This window comes from Pinus tabuliformis, chromosome 4_2, assembly GCF_031772625.1.
Source record: "Pinus tabuliformis cultivar Carrire ecotype Pingquan chromosome 4_2, CPIR1, whole genome shotgun sequence".
Classification (NCBI taxonomy): Eukaryota; Viridiplantae; Streptophyta; class Pinopsida; order Pinales; family Pinaceae; genus Pinus; species Pinus tabuliformis.
In genome coordinates, this window is record NC_142304.1 from 168,274,490 (window position 1) to 168,286,635 (window position 12,146).

Consider the following 12,146-nt stretch of genomic DNA (forward strand, 5'->3'; position numbering starts at 1 on the left):
AGACACAAGATATGCTTTGGAAAACCCTTTTGGGAGAAAACCCAACTGAAAGGTGAGGTCATTTCGCTCTATTTTTATGTCTGGAAAATATGGTTGCAAGTACAAAGAAGTAATGTTTGTGGCCCGTGGGAAGTTACAGTGCATAGATCCTCTCTGTTTTATCTACCTCCTATCTCTCTTGGCTATCTTTGCTCAACTATGGAACAAAAATCTCTTGAAAGATTGGAATACCTCTTCCTCCTAGTGGCCTAGTTATAACACAACTCGATAGCCTACTAGTGGTTAAGTTTGATTACATAAACTCTTAACTAGAGTTACAATACAAAATCTTCTAGAGTCCTTTACATCATAAACATGTGGCTAGCCCCTTTTCCACGTATAATGGGGGTTGAAGAGACATCCTCCCAAATTATAGGTGTGAAAATAGGAAGGTCAACTTCTCAGTGGCATGACTTTTGCATATGGACTCTGAGTAACGCACTTCTTGCGACATTAGAAATAAATCCGTGTGTAGAACAACTTGAAAAGGCGCTACGACATTGTGGAAAATTTTTACACCCAAAAAAAGTCATTTGATGCCTCAAAATGCTCTCGGAAGGTTTCATACCCCATTTCACCAAACTGGGTCCCACCGGTAAAAACTGTCCCATGAGCTGATTCCTCCACTTTTTCCACTCCAAATGCATCAAGATGGATGAAAAATAATATAATGATCCAATCCAGGTGTAGAATTCAATAACTTAATAGGTTTTTTGGAGGCCTACATAAAAAAGTGGTTGGTTACCATTGTTAATGGAAATGAGGATTATAACAATGGCCGAGCAACTACAATTAGTTGCACAAGATATTGGGAGATATTTAACCTACATGTGAAGCAAGATATCACAATTCCTCTGATGAAAGAATATATTGAAGAATGGCCACATGTGACACAGTTAAGTTCCCTTTGCGGATAGAGGCAACCACTCTAGCCCTAGAGTGGGTCTAGTCACTACAAAGACAATACCAAAGCAAATTTCCTTAGAAAGTTGGTGTTATGAAGGCCTACCTTCAGTTTGACGTTTGATGAAGTCCTCGTTGTGTTGCTCCAACTCTTGTTCTTCTAGTCACTTATACCTGAAAACAATATGTAGAGAAACACCACAAACGCAATAGAAAACGACCAAGAAATCTACTTGAAGAGTCAAGGAACCTCAAGTTATTGACATACAATTTAGAACACGATATAGGAAACAAGATATTGATTTGTATTAATATAAATCAAAGTAAAACTTACAACCGAGCCTTGACGTCGTAAGCCTCCTCGAAGGGTCCGGTCGGCATGTCTCCGTAAGCATTTACTTGTGAACCGTCTCCCAAGGGAACATATGACTCTCTCTTTCGTCCAAAAGGATTGATACTAGAAAGTTCTCAAGCCAACTCTACTCAAACATCTCTCAAACCAAAATACATGTGAGGCTACTTCCACACTCCAATAACACTCTCTACCTCTACTCCTCTCTTAGAAACCTGAAGCTATCAAATTACATCTAGCTATCATCCAGTTACATCCAAGCTAGCTGATCTCATTCATGGAGGAGATATTTATAGGAGGGAGAGGTCCCATAAGAGATGGAAGGAAGAGCTTATCTCTTAGGGAGGTTGCACAAAAGGTGGAACAACTATCCCAGAGGAGAGAGGCAAGCTCAACTGACCCAAAAACCAACCCTAGGACCGCCCATGAAGCAATTTCATCTCAAAGTTTCGACGAGTTGTTAAAAAACTTGCCAAATCTGGCTCGTCGAAGGTGTAACATAGGGACAGAGCGAAGACTTCACTAGGGCTAGTGTTAACTTTACCATCTTTGCAGGAGGGATAAATTCTGACCCACGTCGACCTAGAAACTTAGGTAAAAAGGGGTCTTCTTCAGGGATAATGAATTGAGGCATTATTCCTGAGATTGCAAGGAAGGTAATGACACATAATTGGCAGGAAAATCAAAACTCTTTATGTGATGTTTGGTAAGAAATAAGGTCCCAATGTGGGACAACTTGCAAAAAAGGAATTTTGAAGGTCTTGGATGTTGTACTCTATGCAAGGCAAAATCCAAGTTTGTTCAACACCTTTTCATTAAATGTCCTTTCATGAAGCAAGTTTGGGATACATGTTGAACACAACTTTCATTTTCATCCTCTTGATCTAGAAGAAATATGCTAAAGGCCTGAAGATTTTGGTTAGGTAATAATGCACTAAATTACATAGTAGTGCCTCTAATTATGTGTTGAGGCATCTGGCTTGTAAGGAACAGGGAAATTTTTTTTCAAGGCTCCCCTTCTTGTCAAGACCATATTGTATCTCAAAGCCTTTAACTATTTATAAATCGTCCAAAAAAATCTTAGGTCCATAACCCAAGAATAATCATTGTGGAAGATATCGACAAAAAAATCCTCTAGGATTTTTTTAATGGTGCATCTCAAGGATAAGATAGAATTTGTGGGAGAGTGGTTGTCCTCTACTTTTCAAATTCTCATTATTTCTTAATGGATAGGGGTCTGGGACATGGTTCAAATAATTTTGCAGAACTTATGGCTCTTAAGTTTTTACTACTCTTTGCAAAAAAAAAAGGATGTGTATCTCTTCAAGTTTTTGAGGACTCCATACTTGTGATTAATTGGTTTTCCGGAGTCAACAACTATCACAACTAGCTTCTACTTACATTAGTTAAGGAGTTACAATGTATTAAAGCTACTTTTGATAATATATCTTGTAAGCATGTTTGTAGGGAGTGGAACCTAAATTAATATCATCTTTTTGAAGAAGGCCTTAGGAAGGATTTTGGGCAGTGGTTAATAAAGGAAACAAACGAAGCTAAAATATTTGAATTCTATCGTCGCCCTTTCATAGACATTTTGCATAGTCAACAATTTTGATATATCATTTTGTTTTTTGTCAAAATTTGGATGAAAGGCCTTTGAGGTCTTCTATTTAGCTATGTATCGTTGCCCTAACACATTCTTTTGTTTTTATTCTAACAATATGTATTTTTCTCTCTAAGAGGTGTTTAAAACACCTCAAGTACACAAAACTCAATCCTCACTTTAGAATGCATTTGGGGAATTCATTGACAAAATCTAATTTTGTATCATTTTCTTCATGAAATAAATCTACACTTTTTTTTGTTGGAAAAATAAATATTAAAAATAAAAATAAAATTAGTTATAGTTATTTAAATTGATTAAATAGTTAGTATTTGTATTTTAATAATTAATTACTAGTACACATATATTTTTATTTTTATTTTTATTTCTTCTTCTCTTGCATTTTATTGATCAAACATTCATAATAGTTTACTTACTTTTTGAAATTTGAGATTAAATTGTGTTTTTTTTCATATTTTTATAAATTTAACGTTAAAAAAGAAGTAAAAATGTAAACCAACTTCCTTCAGTAAATGATGGGGCTAGTGAACAACTGTCACTCACTGGCGGTCGATGTATGACTCTTGGCATAAGGAAATGGTGGTGGAAGACATGCATATTGCCTTCCCATAACACAATACTTAATGCTTATGCTTATGCTCATGTGAACTTTCATTCCTCGCCTGCGCGAGAAGGATTACAGGGATCCATGGTGCCTGTATTCAGGTCGTTATTTAATGTGGGTTATGTAGCATTAAGATTGTTGTTTGGCTTTCAGCAGGTTTGGAATTGGTTTGTGGATTTGATTTTCTCGGCCACGCGGGTAGGTGGTGTGCTTCCATCCGATGCTCCTTCTGTGGGTCCTGTAAGGTAACAATTGCAACCTTGCCGCTTTGGGTGAATTTTTCCTTTTCATGGTTTGCTCAGCTAGTTGGTCGGGTGGAGAATTGGTTGGTTTTGGGATTTTGTGTTTTGGGCCTAGGTAGTTTCGCATATCGACATTCTTGGTGTCTTGGCCAACGATACTTGGTGTCCTGTAGGTGATAAATGCACTCATCTTAGGTATTTGGAGTTGGCCATAATTGAGCTCTTTGGCATTGGCTTTTCCTGGTTCTCCTGTCTAGGTGTTGTTGGTCGCAGAATTATCATTGAGGTAGTTTGGTGGCTCTAGCGCTACTTTGGCTTCTAGGAGTTGGAGTGTGGTGTTTTTCCTATGGGTAGTTGTCTGGTTCTCCACTGGGTCCTCCTGGTGAGAGGTTGTCAGGCAGTTTTGGCCAAGGTCTATAGCCATTTAGAGGTGAATTGGGGCGGAGGAGACTGGAGTAGTGGCGTAATTCTGCCTCTCCTGGAAAGGGCGTGGAGTGTTGGGCCTACGGTGGTGGTCGGATGGCTGATAGTGTATCTCGTTAAAGGGGTTGTGGTGTTGGGGTTGCCTAGGCGATGTGAAAGATGGTTGGGGCTCAGTGCGGGTCTCTAGTTCTAAGCGAGTTTCCCATAATGAAGCCTCTCCCCCGCTCCTCGCGTGCTCTTGTGGGGTTGAAGCCAGATTTGGCTCACCTAACTGAGGGTTCTCCTGCGTTGGCTGGTGCCAGGGATGTTGGAGCGAGACTTGTTGATGTTTGCAGGAGACATCCTACAACTTCTAAGTGCGGTAAAGGTAATGGGGGCGGTGAAGTTGGCAGCAAGAAGAGGTAGTTATCTAGTCCTGCGGGTGGCAGAGGTTGCAGGGCCCTGTCTCAGGGTGGCCATGGGGGTGGAAGTAGGGGCAGAAGATCAGGCCATGGATGAGGCTCGAGTGCTCGAGGGTGGGGTGGCAAGTCACAACGTGTGGTCTTTGAGGGCGTGAAGCTACTAGTCGCAACAGGAGATCTCCAGTGCAGCTGGAGATGCTTTAGTCCATCTTGGACACTTTGGAATCTCATGACAGGGTCTGGAGAGAAGAACATGAGGCAGTTATGGCCAAGCTGGAGCAACTCTAGTACTTTCAGTGCCATGTTCGTGAACAAATTGTGGTTGTCTAGCGTGGTCAAAATATTATGACTGAGAAAATTGAGAAGTTGGAATCCTAGCTTGCTCACTTTGAACAACATGTCCACTGTCTCTACCACCCACCTCCTCCTCCAAGGACGGGGCCAGATAATCCTGCCTCTATCACTTCTGATGACTAATTATGGTAACTGGTGTCTTGTTAGTTCTTTTTGTTTTTGGCATGTAAAACCTATAAAGTTATGGGTCTCCTAGTTGGGTATTTTTCTTTTTATCTGTAGCATGGTAATAGCATTGGTCAACAAACCTAGTCGGGGTGAGGCCACATGAATTTTGACATCCTTGTACATACTTTTTGATTAATGAAAAATCTTCGACTTACAAAAAAAAAATAGTAATTACTTTCTCTATTAAACAGGGACCAAAAACAAACACTTCCAATGTTGGGCACCTGGCTATACCTTGAAGAAAGAGGAGAAGAGAAGGATCGTGACCTGAACCTAGCTTCATATACAAGTGCACAAGTGAGCTTAAGGGAAAAAATTTGAGAACCCACAAAATGGACATTGCAGAGAGGAGAAAATTGAAAGGGTATGAATTCCAGGCAAGGCCCAAGAGAGATAAACACAATTAGTCTTGCAAATCCAAATTATATGCATTATAACTGATCTCTATACTTGTAATTTTCTCATGTGTATGTGTACAGGAAACCTGCACAAGTTATCTCTTTGCACTAATTTTCCTCTGCACACATCTTTTGCACACTCAACATTTAGCAAAAAAATCTAATGTGCGAAAGGTTTTCATCCATATGTTGCCCCGCGCATCATACTTTTCCCGCACACCATTACCTTTGCACAACCATAACCTTTGCACATCCTTCACTCTTGTACATCACAATCTTTCACACACCCATTACTCCACATACATTGATTCCCATGCATGATAGTTATTTGTATGTGACATGTCAAGAGGCCACTTCGTCACCTTTACTTCAACTCCTTTAAGCAAAGCTACCATTTGCTCATATCAAGGCTAATTAAGACCCCATTTAAGGAAATTTGATTCTCAAGGTAAAGGAAGTGCTTGATGTGGTACAATGTCATTATCTCTTCAGGTTATGGATATTGTACTATGTGAATTACTCCCCATCATCTCACTAAGGGAGCGCCATAAGCATTAATTTCCCAGTATTGTATTACATGGCCCAACGAGAGTGGTATGAAAGATAGCAACATATTATTAATTTAATAGCTAAGATCCACTAAAGATTTATTGATCCCATATACATTTCTAAGTACATTAAACAGATGGAGACTAAAATAAATAAGGAGGCATCTTGTGGAGATACAGTTAATTCACTCACTTGTTTCGATAAGAGATTTCATTGGTCCACACATTAAATTGGTATTTGAATTTGGCCCCTGAAGAGATGAAAAAAACAAAATTTGCACCACGGGTATGGCGAATGTTTCATCCATTCCCAATTTGCTTGAATTCAAAGAGGTGGTTTACCTCTATGCTAGAATTTTCAATCCAAAGACTATGACCAATAAGCTCAACATTAAAAAGTGTCCAATTCCTCTAACCCCTAAGGCCTTAAGGAAGGTATTTAAGTTTCCAGAGCCCACCAAGAAGCTCATATTATCTGAAGTCGACACTCTTTTGGACTCTTGGGGCAGCGAGTTGAATATCATCTAAGAGTTCCTACCACACTCAACACCAATCCCACCTAATACACTTTTTATTGATATTTCCATATTTGAGGAGCCGTATAGAGATTTATCTTGGATGTTTGCATGGCTAATGGGATGGGGAATAAAATTGATAGTTCCCAGGTCAACTTTACATGTATTATATTATTCTTTCAAAATAGATGTCATCTTCGATTGGGCATAGGTCATCTTTAGTGAAGTTTCCTTTTAGTTAGTGAATTTGTTCAAGGCTCTAAGATTTTTTATGACTACCTATCTAGTAATCTCTCTTATCTCATGCCATGCTTTTAATAGCACATAAAACCAATTTGAATCCAAATGCTGAGTAGTGAAATTATGGTATCCTATATTATGAAGGCATAAGGATACACTCCAATTGTTTCAAATTCAAGTTGTATTTGTTAAAGAGGTCAATTACATGCTAATTGGGCGAGAGCCCCAGAGAATTTCTACTAAAGCACAAAATTTCCTATGGGGAAAGGGAGTACGTGAAGAAAGGGAAGACCATACCTTGGTTAGGATATATAATTTTGAAGATAAACCTTGCTACCCAAGTTTGTGCTCGATAGATATTTTGTTGCTAAAATTCGCAGACATTACCACCCATGGTTTCTTCTATTTAAAATAAAGAAGAGAAAACAATCCATTTCTTTACCATTTACCATTAGGGAGATTACTACAAGGAATTATGATCATCTAATATAATTTTTTTGAGTCATTGAACTCTTTTAATTTAGTTGAAGCAGAACCTATGCATGGATTTTACCCTGAAGGAATATTTCAAAGCATCTAGACATCATTAGATATGGGAATTTGTTCTCAAGAATTTATGAAGAAATCAAAGAAATCCACACAAGTTCACCCAAAGAGAAGGAAGTTCCCATCCTTGCCACAAAATAAGCCATTGAAACCAACACTAGTCTGGGAGGAAAATATAAGTAGAGAGGCAAAAAGTCTACTATTGCTCAACCAACTTTAAGACCACATTGTTGCTCAAGTTACTCTTCTAGTCACATGAAAATAGATCTTATCCAGTTTGGAAGAGATAGTAATGATAGGAACTTTGTAGCAAATATTGAGAAGGGACACCTCCCCACGCGACTTTAGAAAAGTCACATATTACTAGTTCATCAAAGAGTAAAAGTTCTACCAAGAAAGGGTCCCAAATTACATAAGGACATGATGATATGGAAGAATTACATAAGGACATGATGATAGTACATTATTCCTAATTGGGTTATAACACATATGGACGAAACCCATAAAATGTTTGAATAATTTGATGCTAAAGAATTGGTCACCCTTGAGGACTGTCTTTGACTAGACGAAACATCCAATATAACTAGGCAACTAAGAAGTTGCGATTTGAAAAGGTTAAAGTTTGAAATAAGAAGGTGACTAGCCAATGTAAGTATGAAGTTGAAGTTTCTATAGTTGGACCCACAAGTCCCTTAAAGTTGCATCAAACTATAGGTGAGGCCCTTGCATACTCCATTTCCGATTAAGACAGAAAGAATCTAAATCTTAGGAAGCAAATAAAAGAGCTTGATGAAACTATAAATCATGCACAATTATTTATGACTTTGTTAGTTATTCAAGGAATAGAGATTGTAGTCACTACCCCTAGAACACCCCAAAGAGTTGAGAAAGCAACACACCTACTAAATGGTGTCAGATTATATGTCACAACTAATATTAGCAAGTGACTAGGAAATATCGATGAATTATGGGAAATTATTTTACATCTGAGGAACTTATCCCAAAGGATTCATTCAATTGTTGATACTTGAAGAAAGATCTCCAGGATGATCAACAATTTGTTGATAATCAATTGTCCACCTTAATGAATAAAGTTACCTCTTTAAGTGATTTCCAAAGAGCACAACAAAACCTTCCTAATCTTAAGAGAATAAAGTAAATTAAAGTTGGATGGGTTGCTATAACTAAAATGTTGAAGGATGTTATTGCTCACTATTCAAATATTGATGATCGTATAAGTGATACTTTTCTTAAAGCTCTTAAAGTTGTCGAGGACATTCAAGGTCCACGGTTAATCAAAGATTGGATGATGATCCCCCTAGATGTGTTAAAAGAAGAATGGCAAATTATTAAAACATCATTGGGTGCAAAATTCAATAACTTAATAGATTTTTGGGAGGCCTAGAATAAAAAGTGTTTGGTTACCATTGTTAATGGAAATGAGGACCATATATCAATGGAAAAGAAACTATGATTAGATGTATGAGATACTGAGGAGGATATCTTTGATCTACATGCAAAGAAATATATTACGACTGCCCCATGAAAGAATATATCGAAGAATGACTATAACAGTCATTAAAAGAAATCATTCATCCCTAATAATTTCCCAAGCAGTTAGGATAATGATATTCTTTGTAACCATATATACTAGACGCTTCTTAACAATCAAGAGAAAGATCATTCCACATTTGATTATACTACAATTGTGTGATTATTATTTTTCTTCTGAAGCAATTCCTTTCTATCTTCTCAGTTTTGTATTACTATGAATTTATTGAACTCGTTTCAGGTTTTTTAAAGCCAGTTCCCAACTGTATTATCTTTTTCTTCTAGGTCCCTTTCATCATTAGTATTGGTCCATAGGAGCCCAATCCCAATCCCATTAGGGGGTGAATGCATTTACTTTTACGATTAATTAGCAAGATTTTGTGAACTTTGCTTTAGGAACTAAAATCTACTATGAGAAATCAAGTCCATAATATTATTTTTTTGACTCCCTCAAAGAGCTTATTTGGGAAATCATTTCATTTATGGTTTTGAAACTTTAATTTCTAGATAAGAAGTAGAAGTCTCGTGAATTATTTTCTATGCTCTTGTGATTCCAAATACATGATATCATTTTTTAGTTCTCTATATATTAGGCCAATGCTTTATGTTTCCTTCTATTGAATTTGTTTCACTTATGTTTCCTCACATATGTTATGGATTTAAATGTGGAACATGATTACTGAAATTTAATTAATTAATAATTTTATTTTATTTTTAAATAATACTTGGTCCACTCACAGGTGCACGAGTTGAATGTTTAATATTTGATATTCAATTTATATGAGTGTGTTCAAATAGAGGAGAACCACCTATTTAAAAAAGAAGAGTGATTCTAAAATTAGAGCCTACAAGGTTGACCTTATTCCTTGTCAAGAAGAAACATGAACAAGTTTGAGGAACAGGGGAGGACTTGAACTCACAGAGGATAACCAATAAATAATGTTAGTCCTAAATAATATTATTAAGAATCAACATAGATCCATCTTATCTCTGGAACTATCAATAGATGAGAGAAATCAAATCTTTTGAGGTGCAAACGTTTCCTCAATATTTTCACTCAAAAAGAGGTTTGCATCTTGATATATGTGATCCTTATGTTTGCATCTTGAGAAAATTGATTTTTCTTGGTTCTTAGTATATACAGAGTTAAAATGGATCTATGCTAGTTTAAAATCAATGAAACAACAAAGGATATTGGTTTTATTATTGTGATATTCCTTCACGATGATCCTAAGCATAACAAAATGGTCCGCAATTGTATAATAGCTTCTAAAGCTAGCTTGGTCTTTAGCTCGTTTTCCACGGTTTTTGATCCATAAGCTAATATTCCTTTCCATAATACCTTTGTATACCTTGGATAAATATGGCTAATTATAATGGTCCTATAATTAGAGCCTGTTACTTTTATCCCCACTTTTAAAGATAGGAACAATGAGTCTTTAAGTCAGTGGTTTATGGAAGCTCTACTTAATAGCTAAATTGAAGAACTTATATATGCGAGGGATAAGGATAGGTCCTCCAATTTTTAATATTTTGGATTTGTATCCTTCAACGTCCTTAGTTTTCCCTTTTATGAGTTTCTTAACTCCAACCTCTATGTCTTCTAAAAAAAACACTTAATCCTCTAGAGAAAAGCGTGGAATGTTATTCACAACAGATATGGGCTTCATAAATATTTTTGAGGTAGGAGTTCCAATTCTTTCGAGGAATCATATTATTCTTTTAGATTACTAGTCAAAATTTACCTCTATAATCTCTTATGATATAGCTTTGATAGGTGCATATTCATCTTTTGTTTTTTATTCATGGAGTGCCTTCCCCCCTTTAATGTAGTACTTATCATTGCTATTTTATACATTTTAATATGTATTTATAAATGATGGGCTCTCGGATCAGGTGAATAGAGATCAAAGAGGACATGAGGTAGTGGGTGATGAGGGCATCATAACATGTATAACTAAGGGGTATTGTTTCTAACTGTGGCAAGGCCTAACTTTTAATTTCAACAACAAATATGTCTAGTAGAAACTTTTTCAAATTTTGGGTAATCGAGTCTCCTATATGGTAAGATTTTAGATCTCTAAGTGTCTATATTAGGTCTCATTCAGTCCTAAGTCATACTTTATGGGATCAACAATATTTTTGAGTTGGAAAATGGACCTATAGATCTATCCATACCCTGCTCCTATTTGGACTTTGTATCTGTCTATCTTTTTTATCAATACAAATGCTTTCTCATTAACAAAAAAGTTGAGTGATATGAATGCAAAGAGGTTTTTGTATTTATTATTAATAAAAATCATAAGAATAACACATGTTGTGTAGACTAGTTGGTTTGAGTGGGGTTTAGTCCCCACCATGTTCAAGCCTCATGGGGGGGGTGGGGGGGGTGGGGGGGGGTGTTGAGGATGGAAGCCACTTATGGGGGATTTAAACTATCCCAAGGGGCATACAAGCTTGATCCAATGAGAATTACCGATTCAACTCTTGGTGTTATAGCGGCAATCAACATTCACCATAGTTAAAAATAATAATTGGATTTGAATTTATGATATGTCTCCACTAATTTTATAAAAACATTACAAATAAAAACAATAAAACAACAATAAAGACATTATAAATACAAATAATGATAAAACCCAATATATATAATAAAGTATTATATTTTAAAATAAAATTAACTTACATTATATAATTAAAATATTAATATAATGAATAAAATCATTAATTTATATGATAATGAGATATACAACATTAATCATTAGTCAATACAAGGAGGTTTAAGAGATATTTGTTATGCACTCAACATTACATGTGAGAATTGAACCCAAATTGGAAAGATAACAACATTTCATAAAAACAATGATAAACGTTACACATAAACATAATGATAAAGACTAGTGTATACAATAAAATATTATATTTTAAAATAAAGATCACTTAAAAATATATAATTAAAATATTAATATAACAATGAATAAAATCGTTACCTTGATAGGGGTGCGTGAATGGATAGTACATGATTTGGTCCCAAACGAACGATCTTACTCAGCATGACGCATGCTAGGAGTTTTGGCGGCGATCGAGACATGTGGCAAGGGAATGCTGGAACCATCGAGAAGGGGCAAGGTTGTTATATAGGGCAACAGGCGAGGACTATTGGCATTTTCTGCTAACTAGTTATAGGAGGAAGGCTAAGCCGTTTTAATGAGACAGAGTATGCACAAGCCTACTACCT